This window comes from Rhynchophorus ferrugineus, unplaced genomic scaffold (assembly GCF_030347505.1).
Source record: "Rhynchophorus ferrugineus isolate W39M unplaced genomic scaffold, kcgeb_rfMv2 rfM2, whole genome shotgun sequence".
NCBI lineage: Eukaryota > Metazoa > Arthropoda > Insecta > Coleoptera > Curculionidae > Rhynchophorus > Rhynchophorus ferrugineus.
In genome coordinates this window covers 10,523,060-10,537,172 of record NW_027472581.1, presented here as the reverse complement: position 1 = coordinate 10,537,172, position 14,113 = coordinate 10,523,060, and the positions used below count along the sequence as shown (strand labels likewise).

At 31.2% G+C, this 14,113-nt stretch overlaps 1 protein-coding gene across 1 annotated transcript in view; it reads right to left on the bottom strand.

Moving 5' to 3' along the window:
• Positions 1-14,113, bottom strand: part of Hs3st-A (Heparan sulfate 3-O sulfotransferase-A) — a 480,225-nt gene that overhangs the window by 98,442 nt on the left and 367,670 nt on the right. The window contains exon 5 of the mRNA XM_076393903.1: positions 4,654-4,683. The gene's annotated coding sequence lies outside the window, so the exon portion shown is untranslated. The remainder of the gene's footprint in view (positions 1-4,653; positions 4,684-14,113) is intronic.

The following is a 14,113-nucleotide window of genomic DNA, read 5'->3' as shown; positions in this document are numbered from 1 at the left end:
AAAAAGTTTACCAAAATATTTTCACAAGAAAATAAGCATCTTTTGAGCAAGAACTTTTTAATATATATCGATAATATATATATTGATATTTTTGTATTGATAACATATATTGATAATATATATTGATTACTGTAATCTTATATATAAAAATGAATCGCAAAATGTGTTGGTAAGCGCATAACTCAACAACGCCTGGACCAATTTGGCCAAAACTTTTTTTAAAATGTTCGTTGAAGTTCAAGGATGGTTTTTACGGCGAGAAAAATTAGAATTATTGCTGGAAAAACCCTGAAAATAGCCCTTTTCTTTTTCCCATACAAATGATTTGTAACTAAAACGTAGTCAATTTGAGCTTTATTGCTATGGTATAAAGTTCATATTAAATTACAAGCACTCACTGTTGTCTAAGCAATGTAGGTGTGTTCCTAACGTCAAAGATCATATCTATCAAAACAATGTGCGTGTGTGCGTTGGAGCACAGAATACATAGTTGGAGGAGTTTAATGTCGCGTTCCGAAACTCGCGTTTCTTTTGTATTAGTTTCGGCACGCGAGATAAAATGCATCAGTTTCCACGTCATTACATCAGTCAAACAAAAATCGCATTACCAACAGTGTTTTATTATTTTTAATATCCAAATTTTAAATAAATAAAACAATTCGTACGGCTTAAAAGGATTTGAGTTCAAGTCATATCAAATTTAAAAAAAAAAGTTGTCTGTTACAGATGACTTTTGACAGATGACAGATGAATTGTCAACTGATACACGAAACAAATTCGTATATCGTGTTTTGTGCAGAGTGTTTAGTTAGTTAGTGTTTGTTTAGTTCGTGATTAGTGAAAAAATAATTTATATTTGATATGCCTCCTATAAGACGAAGCAATTTAGGTAGAAGAACCAGAAATGCTATAAACCAAGCTAATTACCGATCTAATCGTACTGCACAATAACGTGACGACGGAAATGAACGTGAAAGAATTCGGATATCACAAACGCGTGAAGCGCGAGCGCGACATTCAACTAATATTTTTTTTATTTACAGATACAAGGGCAAATATATCACAGAGCAGGTTCACTGTTACCAGTGTCAGATAGCGACAACAAATTCCTGCAAATTTATTTTATGGGCAATTCACCACAAGAAATTGATCTGCGTTTTAGGCCTGACCGCGCCCAATCGTCCAATGCATGACGCTATTAACCAAGAGTTGCATCGAGAAAGACTATATGATCTCAACGCTTCGAAAGAATTAATTCAAACAAATCTTCCACTGTTAAATGAACAACATAAGTATGTATTTGAAACTCTTATGAAAGTAACAAATGATGAAACTGGAGGGATTTACTTCTTAGATGCACCTGGTGGTACAGGAAAAACGTTTTTGATTTCATTAATATTAGCAACAATTCGCTCACAAAATAAAATTGCACTTGCACTCGCTTCGTCGGGAATCGCAGCAACTTTGCTTGAAGGTGGTCGAACAGCCCATTCAGCACTAAAATTGCCATTAAATATGCAAAGCAATGAAACTCCAACCTGCAACGTTTCGAAGAACTCTGCAATGGCAAAGGTTTTGCAGCAATGTAAATTGATTGTTTGGGATGAATGCACGATGGCACATAAAAAATCTTTGGAGGCTTTAGACAGAACCTTAAAAGATCTACGTAGCAATAATAACCGATTTGGTGGTGCAATGATTTTATTAGCAGGAGATTTTCGTCAAACATTGCCAGTGATTCCACGATCAACGCCAGCTGATGAACTCAATGCATGTCTAAAGTCCTCCAATTTGTGGAAACATGTCAAAGTACTTCATTTAAGCAAGAATATGCGTGTCGAGTTGCAAAATGACCAATCTGGAAACATATTCTCTAAACAACTCATTGACATTGGTAATGGCAAATTTCCTATAGACATGTTGACTGGCTGCATTAACTTTCCTCAAAGTTTTTGTCAGTTAACTCGATCAAAAGATGAACTTATTCAGAAGGTGTTTCCAGATGTTTCTCAAAATTACAGAAACCATGATTGGTTGAGCGAACGAGCTATACTGGCTGCAAAAAACATAGATGTAAATGAATTAAATTTCAAAATTCAAGAACAAATTACAGGCGAATTGAGGATATATAAATCAGTTGATTCGGCTACTAATCAAGATGATGTAGTCAACTATCCACCGGAATTTTTAAACTCGCTGGATTTGCCAGGATTGCCACCTCACAATCTTCAATTAAAGGTTGGATCGGTGGTTATAATGTTGCGAAATATCAACCAACCGCGTCTTTGCAACGGTACACGGTTAGCGATAAAAAAATTACTAAACAATGTGATATATACTATACTCAAACAAGCAACTATACTCAAAGGAAAGTATAAAGGAGAAGATGTTCTCATACCGCGCATCCCAATGATTCCGACTGATGTGCCATTTGACTTTAAACGACTACAGTTTCCAGTGCGGCTTGCTTTTGCTATGACTATAAACAAGTCCCAGGGGCAATCATTAAGTGTTTGTGGTATTAATGAACCCATACTAGAAAACCCATGTTTCTCACATGGTCAATTGTATGTTGCCTGTTCCCGTGTTGGAAAACCATCAGATTTGTTTATTTATGCGCCAGGTAATCAAACAAAAAACATCGTATACCACAAAGCACTACAATGATAATAATAATAATAATTATGATTCACATGATTAACAATAAAGCGATTACTTACTTTTCAATCCTTATATATGTTTTATTTAATTATTTTTCATTCACAACGCCCTATCACCAGGGTGATGGTTCTGTTCAGGAGAATTTTTTAAAATACGTAGGCACAAAAACTGCCACATTACAAATCTTTTTGACAGGACGAAGTCTGTCGGATCAGCTAGTAGTTAATAATTGTATAAATATAATTTTGATTATCGCTTGTATCTTCGTCTACCAGTTTGTTCTAATGATTAACATCTTTGAAATTACACAGTTTTCACCCAAATTTGCCCAGATTTAGTGATTCTCAATTCAATTGCTCTACAGAGAAGAACCTGAAGTACTGTAGTCCGACCTTGGTGGCTGTTGATTTTAAACTGCAAGCTTTTCAGAAAACCTATAGTGGTCTTTTATCCTGAACTGTGATACTAATGTCAGGAATCTACGAGTTAGAGGTAATATACAAAGCTTTAACGTTTTTTAATTGAAATAGTTTATAGCGATGGACCCTTGAGTATTTTCAGTTCGCCTCTTGCAACTATATCTCCTTTCTTCTGAATATTTAATTTCATTCCAGTTATTTGAATTAATTCAATAGATAATACACTTATGATTCCCTTGGTTTAAATCACAATAACAATTATTTTACTTAAAACACTATATCAATATATGAAAAGAATGAGCAATTGGTTGAATGGCGATACTAAAAGACGCTGAGGGTTTTTATGTATTAGAAAACAGACCAAGCCCATCTCACTCATTGCAGTCTTGCGAACAGGAAGCAGGACCGGAAGGACACAGGAAGAACAGGAAACACAGGAAAATTTTCTAAAACATCTGGAGGAATTGTGTAAATCTTCACCCCCTGAGTACTTTTAATAAACTATGACAGACAAATTCTGATTTCGATTTTGCATACTGCTCCTACCCAGCAATGACGAATACACGTGTTTTGAATATAAAATTAGTAACGAAAAAATAAATGGAATGCATAAAATAAGAATTAAGGATATGGGGAGTTCATGGTAGTCTACTCTACTACTCATATACCAAAATAGTGTGAGTAAAGAAATAAATTATTGTATCACTAATTGTTTAGAAGCAATGTAACTTCTAAGAATTTCAAATATTTTTAAAATTTACCACTATTTTCAACCGACATGGAAAAAGGAGGGGGTCCTCTGTTCGGCTGCATATTATTTTCTAATATATGTTGCCGATTTCCCCGTCAATTTTGTATCTATATTTAATGTTTTTTTTATTCGAAAGAGGTGGTCCCTTTGGAGCCAAATTAGGGCAAAGAGCCAAATTTCAAAGGCACGTACAAAGTTTTTACATATTTTTATAACTATAGCATATAAGATCTTATAAAAATATTGTAGACAACTGGTGTAATAGTTAAACCGTTTAGCCCTCAAACGGACGTCACGTGTTCGATATCCGGTGGTGACAATAACGTTTTCTTGTTGTTTAGTTAGAATATTTGTCAAATAACCTAGGCTAGCTAGCAGACCCCTGGGACTGAAGCGCTCCTTATATTCAATCACTGTTTCTTTATTCCTATTTTTCCTCATACGGGCTGCACCTTTACTTGGCCTACCCATTGTGTTGAATAAAATTTGAAAATAGTTCGTAGTCTAAGCCCCATTTAAAAAATTGAAACATGTAATTTAAAAAGGCAATGTTCTGCAACTAAGAAAAATAGATATAATTGTTATTATAGGAACATTTCCTAAAACGTCTGTAGAAATTGAGTAAATCTTCGTCCCCTAAGTACTATTAATAAATTATTACAGAAAAAATCCGATTTTTCATACTGCTATAAGTGAAAGGCATAAAATAAGAATCAGAGATATGGAGAGTTCATGTTAGTCTACTCTACTACTCGTTGATCAAATAATAATCAGATATTTCTTAATAATGAAATAAATAATGTATAATATTAGATAACTTACCAATTTTAAGGAACTCCCATTTAACAGAACCTGAAAATAAAACAAAATAACATCATAATCAGAATAAAACATATTTGGATTAAATATATTCATATAAAACACCGTATTTCTGAAATAAAGGAAACATACTGCCTCGCTCAGGTAGAAGTGGGAATAATAAAGTAAATCTCTGATTTTTTGAACGTGATTCTATCGGCCAGGCCGTGACCTACATCCCGGCATCCTTGGAATTTAAATGGTAGGAAATTTACAAAACGCGAATCATCACGTACATTTGCGGTATCTCTACTACATTACCTCGCTTTTGCGAAATGGGGGCTAATACTCGTATCGAAGTAGATCAGCGTGAAGAATGGCATGTTAGGTTTTCCGACGATTTCAATTTTGTAGGCCACGTAACCAAAAATCCGTTCGGATTCTTATTGTTTCGGGAAAATCGAATTTGTATCTGGCACAAATTTTATCGAAATTTATATTTACCGATATTTTAATTGCCAAATTATGAGAAAATATTATTTTTTTATCACTACATAGTATAAAACAAAGTCGCCTTTTCTGTCCCTATATCCCTATGTGCGCTTAAATCTTTAAAACTACGCAACGGATTTTGATGCGGTTTTTTTCAGTAGATAGAGTGATTCAAGAGGAAGGCTTGTATGTATAATACATGCATAATATACTAAGGCAACATTGCTAATTTTAGAGGTTTCTAACGTGATGTCGTAAATTAACCTATTTTTTTAGGCTTATTTAGCAATTAGCAAAAACGCTGCCTAACCCTACGAGTTAGATCAAATTAATGTACTACAGTATTGTACACCATAAAAAGGTCTACAAAAAAGTGCGCGATGGTATATGTTTATCTTTTAGGGATAACCCACATTAACCATTTTTATTGTTTACTTTTTACGTGAGAAAATGGCTTATTTACGAAGCTATTTTAAGCAATACGGCATTAATCCTTATCGAATTATGTACCTTAAATACAGTGTGCAATTAATATAGATCAATATGGTTCCTTACAGCATGTAAATTAAACAAGTATTTTCGGAGATATTACAAATTTAAAATTTGCGTTTAAAAATGTGTAATGTAATTAAAATTGTATGAATTTAGATATTCCAGAGATAGCAGGAAGTCTTCATAGTAAGTATAGGGGAAGAGGAATTGTTTTATTCCAAATTTAATGCGTGCAGGCCAAGGGCAGTAATGAATGAACCAAAAATACTGGATCGATTTTAATCATGTTTTCATTGAGTGACATAGGCATATATATTTTATGCCCGTGCAAAGTCGGAGCGGGCCGCTATGTTTTTATATACAACGTTCATATTTTTTCTGTAGTGTATTTAATTTAGTATCAGCATTGCACCCGTGCGAAGCCGGGGCGGGTCGCTAGTAATTAATACTCTACACTTCAATATATTTACTACAATTTTTTAATCCTTTCACTATAATATTTTTCTCGAAAACCTGGAAAATGCCCATCCGACTTCCAGCTCATTTAAATACAATGATATTATTTGATTGCTTGTTATTCATTATTGGATAAAAATCGTTAGCTATAGAAAACACATTTTAAGGTGTGAGAAGAGTCAGAAGTCAAAGGTAACTAAATTTGGCAATTAAGCTTGTTAACTCGTATTTATTGTTTCAGTCTCATAATGGTAATATCAAGTCTCATGATAATTAACATATACAGCTATATTACAAATTCTACACACTATATACATATTACAAATAAAACACACTAAACTATTGAAATGGACTTGTTTTCATATGCTTCCTATATTTAATTTATTTTTATTACTCATGTAGGCTAGAATTTCAATTTCGCAATCAAAACTGCTGAAATATTACGACAGAGAAGTTATATATAATTTTCTGAATAGAAATGTAGTCATATTGTAACTTAATATATAATAATTTAATAAGTCATATTGCACTCTCTATCTGAAAAATTTAACAGATGATCAAGGAACTGATTCATGTCTACACAGTCTAGCTATAAGAGATCTATGTGGGAATTGGGCACATAACAATCACCAAAAAGCAGATGTGTTTGCTGAATATCTAAAAAAAACTTTCGGACCAAACAAAACTAATATTGAATATAATTTGCCGGACATAGAAGCTGAAAATTCGATGATAGAATTAGTCACGCCGAAAGTGCTAACCAAAAGTATTAAAACTGACATTAACCTCAGGAAATCACCAGGCTACGATTTAATAACAGGAGAATTACCAGCAAAGGGAATTATAAAACTCACCAACTTGATCAATGATAATGATCCCAAAACCTTGGAAGACACCAAACGAAATAAAAGGCTATAGACCTATATCACTGCTGCCAGTAATATCTAAGGTTTTTGAAAAACTCCTGCTGAAAAGAATAAAACCGATCATAGAGAGAATAAACCTAATACTAACACGCCAGTGTGGATTTATTAACAAGCATTCAAGAATTGACCAGGTTCACAGAATAACAGATTATTTAAAAAGCCCAAAAGTAAAAAAGTATGCTCAGCTATGGCTACATTTGCTGATGATACTGCGAGTATAGCTGTCGGAGACAATAGTGAATAAGCCTCAGGAAAATTACAACAGGCAAGTGACAATATAAATAATTGGACACAATCTTGGAAAATAAGAATTAATTAAAGCAGATCTATACATGAGCAGTTCAAATATAAACAGACTCTAAAAACACCTATAACGTTAAAAAATACTATCATTTCATATAACAACGATTCTAAATATCTCCGAATGAATCTTGATGCGAAACATAGCTGGAAGGAACATATAAAGAAGAAAAGAAAAAAACTGGAATTAAAATATAAGAAAATGTACTGCCTAATTGGACGAAAACCGCAATTATCAGTACACAATAAATTGATATTATATAAGCAAATACTAAAAGCTATAAGGACATACGGAGTTCAATTATGGGGATGTTCTGCAAAGAGTAACATAAATAAAATACAAATTTTTCTGAACAAAGTCCTGAGAGGTATTATGGGTGCACCCAAATATTATAGGACTGGTTACCTACATCGAGACATTCGGATACCCACAGTCAGTCAAGAAATCAAGAGAATTGCAAGGGGGCTTGACGAAAGACTTCATTCTCATGAGAATATTCAAGTATTGGAGCTTTTAGATACCACCAGAATAGGACACAGACTCAAAAGAATCATACCATCTGATCTTGTGTGTGTGTTATATAGTGAGATGCATATAATAAAAAATACAACAGTGGCATGTATAAACATTATTTCACCAGAGACTGAGATATGGCCGATGGGTCCTTCAAGTTACATACCTAGGTTTAAGTTATCATAAAGACAAATTGTAGGTTAGACGGAAACGGCTACTAACAATGTAATAATTAAATAATATAAAAATATTACACTTTAACTAACATAAAAAATTTATTTTAATATATGTTATTGACATTTTGGGGGTAATACTGGAAATACGTATCTTAATATTGATTAATATTAATGGCTTAGACGCTCTACCATTTTCGGAGGAAATCAACACACACGAAGAAATATTAAAGAAAACCAACGCTAAATACCTTCCATCAGTTATGTATTCCACGTAATTCCAAAATGATAAGTTAGAGCCAATCAACAGTTATTGTTTAGAATTTAGAACTCACACAACCAATATCTAGAGCAACAAATATACAATTAAATAAATTGAAAAAACTGTGTGTATATAAAAGTCATCGTATGTTAAAGTCCAGCTTAAATCATATTCTGAAATAAAATTGATTTCTCTGAGAAAATGAAGCTAATTTGACGGATTTTGTTGCCAAAACGCATTCCTCAATGAATCAGATAAACCTGGACTTATTTATTGAATTTAAAAAATATCTGCATTTCACCAAAGCATGGAAGGCTAACATTGGTTACTCACAACTAGTCTTTCAATTCGATACATTAGGAGAGAATGGGCAAGTTGGCAGTGACCAATCAGCAGCCTATTGAATTGTATTTGCAAAACTCCTTTCTCTAAAGAGGTAACGGTGGAAAAGAAGTCCTTGGAGCAAATCTTCTTTACCTGATCCAGAAGGTGTCACTCCAAATGGGGAAATCACTACATAGTATAAAACAAAGACGCCTTTTCTGTCCCTATATCCCTATGTGCGCTTAATTCTTTAAAACTACGCAACGGATTTTGATGCGGTTTTTTTCAATAGATAGAGTGATTCAAGAGGAAGGCTTGTATGTATAATACATGCATAATATACTAAGGCAACATTGCTAATTTTAGAGGTTTCTAACGTGATGTCGTAAATTAACCTATTTTTGTAGGCTTATTTAGCAATTAGCAAAAACGCTGCCTAAGCCTACGAGTTAGATCAAATTAATGTACTACAGTATTGTACACCATAAAAAGGTCTACAAAAAAGTCCGCGATGGTATATGTTTATCTTTTAGGGATAACCCACATTAACCATTTTTATTGTTTACTTTTTACGTGAGAAAATGGCTTATTTGCGAAGCTATTTTAAGCAATACGGCATTAATCCTTATCGAATTATGTACCTTAAATACAGTGTGCAATTAATATAGATCAATATGGTTCCTTACAGCATGTAAATTAAACAAGTATTTTCGGAGATATTACAAATTTAAAATTTGCGTTTAAAAATGTGTAATGTAATAAAAATTGTATGAATTTAGATATTCCAAAGATAGCAAGAAATCTTCATAGTAAGTATAGGGGAAGAGGAATTGTTTTACTCCAAATTTAATGCGTGCAGGCCAAGGGCAGTAATGAATGAACCAAAAATACTGGATCGATTTTAATCATGTTTTCATTGAGTGACATAGGCATATATATTTTATGCCCGTGCAAAGTCGGAGCGGGCCGCTATGTTTTTATATACAACGTTCATATTTTTTCTGTAGTGTATTTAATTTAGTATCAGCATTGCACCCGTGCGAAGCCGGGGCGGGTCGCTAGTTCCATAATAAAAATTCAAATTATTTCATTAAATGTTTCAACTATATCTTAGCGACACTTTGGCGATACTAACGCCATCTGCGGATAAATAATGCAAAATAATCCTTAACTTATTTCTAATTTGTTAGCCCGAGTATTACATATTTGTTTCACTATGCTGCACAAAATATATTTTAAAAATAAATATTAATATAAAAGAAAACAGAATAAATCAATTTTTATTATTCGTTGTCTTACCAACTGTTTTCAAAAATGAAATAATTAGATAATTAACATCATTAGGGCGCCAGCTATATTTATTTCTTTATGGATTTCTACTGAGCAGAGCTTTTAAGGTGCATGGAACAGTTCTTGATTAGGCCTAATGGAAATTCTTCGTCAATTATTCAAAAGATAATGATCTGATGGAGGGCATTTTAGATCTAAAAAAAGAATAAAACGGAACCTGTTTTCAAAATAGCCGTATTGGTTTTAATTACCTTATAAAAATTATTATTTCCTTTTATCACTATCGTGTTTAATATTATCTTAAAATACCTAATTTTGTTTGGCGAGATTCTATTATTTAGTTGGAAATATTTGGTATGTAAGGTTATTGCTAACTATTAGCTAATATTAGCACGTGATAAAACAAAAGGAAGTTTTAAGGATTGAATGATTAAGTAATTTATAAAATATTCAATCGTAATCATTAATTAATATGGTATAGTATCAATATTATGGTAAATATAACATTGAATGATTAAGTAATTTATAAGATATTCAATTGTAACCATTAATTTTTATGGTATATTATCAATATTATGGTTAAAATAAGTACTCATTAATAAATTCATGTGTTAAAAAGTATTATGATGGTTTGTTATTCAGAATTTTAAATAACAATATTGTAGTTAATTGATTTAAAAATAAATTAAAGTATAGAATAAAAATATAAATATTAGGAAAACAATGTTAATGTATCCAGAACTAATGGAATATAAGCAATAAAATATGTTATTGTGTGATTAAATGTTGAGAACAAATGTAATTTTCAAATATTTAAATAATTTTTAAAAGTTTACCATTATTTTAAGTATTACTTTATACCTAAAAAATTTCTTAATAATGCAATATATTGGTACTTAAGCTATTCAATTTATCTAATTTATAATTAACCTAATAATTGATTTTACATCGTTTTACTTCAATATGCTACGCAGGTAAATTGAATAAAATAAATGTATTTTTAACAAGATTAAAGCTAGATGGTCATTATAAGATTGATCCATTTTTCTTAAAATCCCAAAATTATATTTATGTTATATATAAGATTTAAAGAGATTAGTTTACGATAGGAACTTTTACGGTAGCAGAACTATTACTATAGGGGGTTTAAATTAGAAGCTATAGATATAGTTTGCATGATATAAGATCGAAGCAACTAGAACATTAAAACTTTTATATTATTTGTTTCCTTCTAGAGCTTTTATATTGAAAAATAAAATTTGGTTTAAAGAAATAAACAAAATCTAAGCTTAGTTAAAAGTAAAACTTAAGTTAAAAATAAGTTATTCTTCATAATACATTAAATGGTTATTCTAGAAGAGCTTACCCCTCTAAGAATATATTTTTTAAGAGAATTTTTCATATATTAAATTATTTTTGAGACATAGATGTTTTAGTGTTTAGTATCGAAACTTTAAGGGCGTTTTAATCCTAGCTACTTTATTCCAAACGGTTGACATGTTTTCTCAAGCGTTAATGAATCGATATGTGTGAAATTTTGTAAAAATTCTCTATAAATTCTTCTATCGTATGAATGTGAAACTATGGATCGAATTTTAATATTTAAAACAAAATGTTAATAAAAGTGCTAAAAAAATATAATATGAATTTATATATTGAAATATATACATAATATGTATAACAAATTGTAGAATTGGCAGCCAATTCTTCCTTTTGTACATACGGTAGATTCATTATTTTGGTCATATTCAATTAGTCCACAGAGAGTTCATAAAAGTATTTTACATATTTAGTACCAACATTAAAATTTGGGGTGATCATAATAAGTAAACGTAATGAATAAATAAAGATCTAATAATTAATTGGTACTTTTTGCTATATAATAACGTCAATATACCTATAATGGTTATTACTCCGTAAAAAGTAAACACTATTAATTTATATTACTAGATTACCATCGAATTTCGATCACTATGCGATCACTAATTCTAATTAATCTCGCAGTTCATCACTGAAATGCAGGCTGAAATTAGAATGTCTTTTCTATCGATGGACATTGTTTTTTGCACACTAATTTTGTAAAAATTATATCTAGCTAATATGGTGGAAATTCGAATATTATCTTATCTTAATTAAAATCACTAATTAGTAACATTTTTAAATTAAACTTTAATTTTACATTTTCTCTGTGTTATTATTTCACAAATCTTCAAAAAACATTTTATGTTTTCTTTAATTGACTGTATCTTTCTTGAAGGAATTTGTAAGATAAATTGTTGGTTTATCTCTAAAATCTGTATTTTCTCGTTATTGGAAACATTACCCTTTATGGTTACAGACTGTACATTCGAAGGAATTATATTTTTCTCGTCACAAAATTACATGTTTCGATGAAACTTACTTTTAACTTTTGATGTAGATTTGAACAAATCGTTGTTGGATGTTGGATTCAAACATAGCTAAAAATATATCTATCTGAAAGTCTACTTTGATTTAAATATCAATTGTTTATCTACATTACTATGATTAAAATATAACAAGATGTGTAATTAGTGATATTTATTTTGAATTATACGATATATATTTTATTATCTAATATGCGCTTCTCAGCACACAATAACCCTTTACTTTTCCCTCCTGATTACTATTTGTTACGACATATGAATCGTAACCTATCTGGGCATCCTTTCACTACTTATGAAGCACCAAAGGATAGCTTCAAAATAAATAATTCTCTGGAGATCTCCATAAATTGCCAGAAAGATGGGAAAAATTAGCTGCTATCGATGAAGATAATTTTTGGATAAAAAACATTGTACCAATTTTTCACAATAATGCTTCAAATCCCTTTAAACGTTCAATCGTTCAAGACTATTATATTTAATCAATTTTTTAATAATTTTCAACACATTCTTAACCATTTTAGTAAAATGTCTAATTAAAATTTAATCAAACACAAACATGGATTTAGTATCGAAATTTTCGCGAGTAATTTGAACGCAAATTAACACTTCGAATAATAAGTCATATCAAATATTGCACGTCATATTAAATTGAAATCGCCGAACAAATTGCAACGAGCGCTAAGAAGGAAAAGGCAATTTCGGTGCAATTAAGGGCGTGGATCGAGTGTGTATGCGGCTCAACACCCTATCGCCATTAATATTCACTAAAATTCCAGTTTAAACAGGCCTAATTTAAAACCGAAATAAAAAAAAATGCGGTTATCGTGTAATCTGACCAGAGCAGTTTAAAAATAGTTAGTGAGGTCAATGTTTTGCTGAAATAAGGTTATTGTTCTGTACATTTATGTTACCTCAGAAGTTAATTAACTAGAGTTCATTTTATGTTTCCATAAACTGATAAAATTCCATATCTTTGCAGTTGAACTATAATTTGACTTTATAATGGCTTAGAATTAGACATTGTCCTAGATATCAAGGATATTGTGATAGGGGCACAAAGGAATTAAATAAATGTTATTACACAAATATTCAAGATTCAATGGTTTGACCCTTATTATTAACATGGGGAAGAATTGATTCCTCTTATTGTGAATTTCTTCTATATTTGTTAAAACTATCTTAGGAGTCTTGGATTATCTTACTCACATACTTGGTGGACCTTCTTAATAAAGTTCTATGCCCTAATTTATTGTTGAAAGTTTGTTCATAATTATCAAATTAATTTGTAGAGATTAAGTTTTTCTTTAAGTATATGAATGTTTTAAGTTCGAAAGGAGATGAATAACCAGAGATAAACCTTTTGTTACCACAGTTGTCGAGAGTTTTACGCCCCATTATAATACATATTCATTCATTAATCATTCAAAAGAGGACACAATTATGTCACCATAAAAGTCGAAGGATCAGTTCCCTCACTAATATGATTTTATTAATGATTACCTTTAGTGGTTCAACAATCTGTCCAGGGAGCAATCAGTATTTCTTATGATAACTATTGTATACATAGCATACCGAAAAGCACTTTGTAAAAAAATTATAAATTCTACTATATATGTCCATTAATTAGGTAATATAACGTTTAGCCTTTTAGTCTACGCACTTCACTATCAATTCACACATTTAACTGATTAGCAAGCATATTGGGGTGTATTAGCTGTTCTAGTTGTTTTCGTTTTGCAAATAGGTGTTTCTTCCAAGTCGGAGCTCGGTCTAAATGCATGCGAACATATTTCTCATCCTCTATACAGAAGAATTTACAAATATTGATATTCTCTAGTAGGAATGTTCCT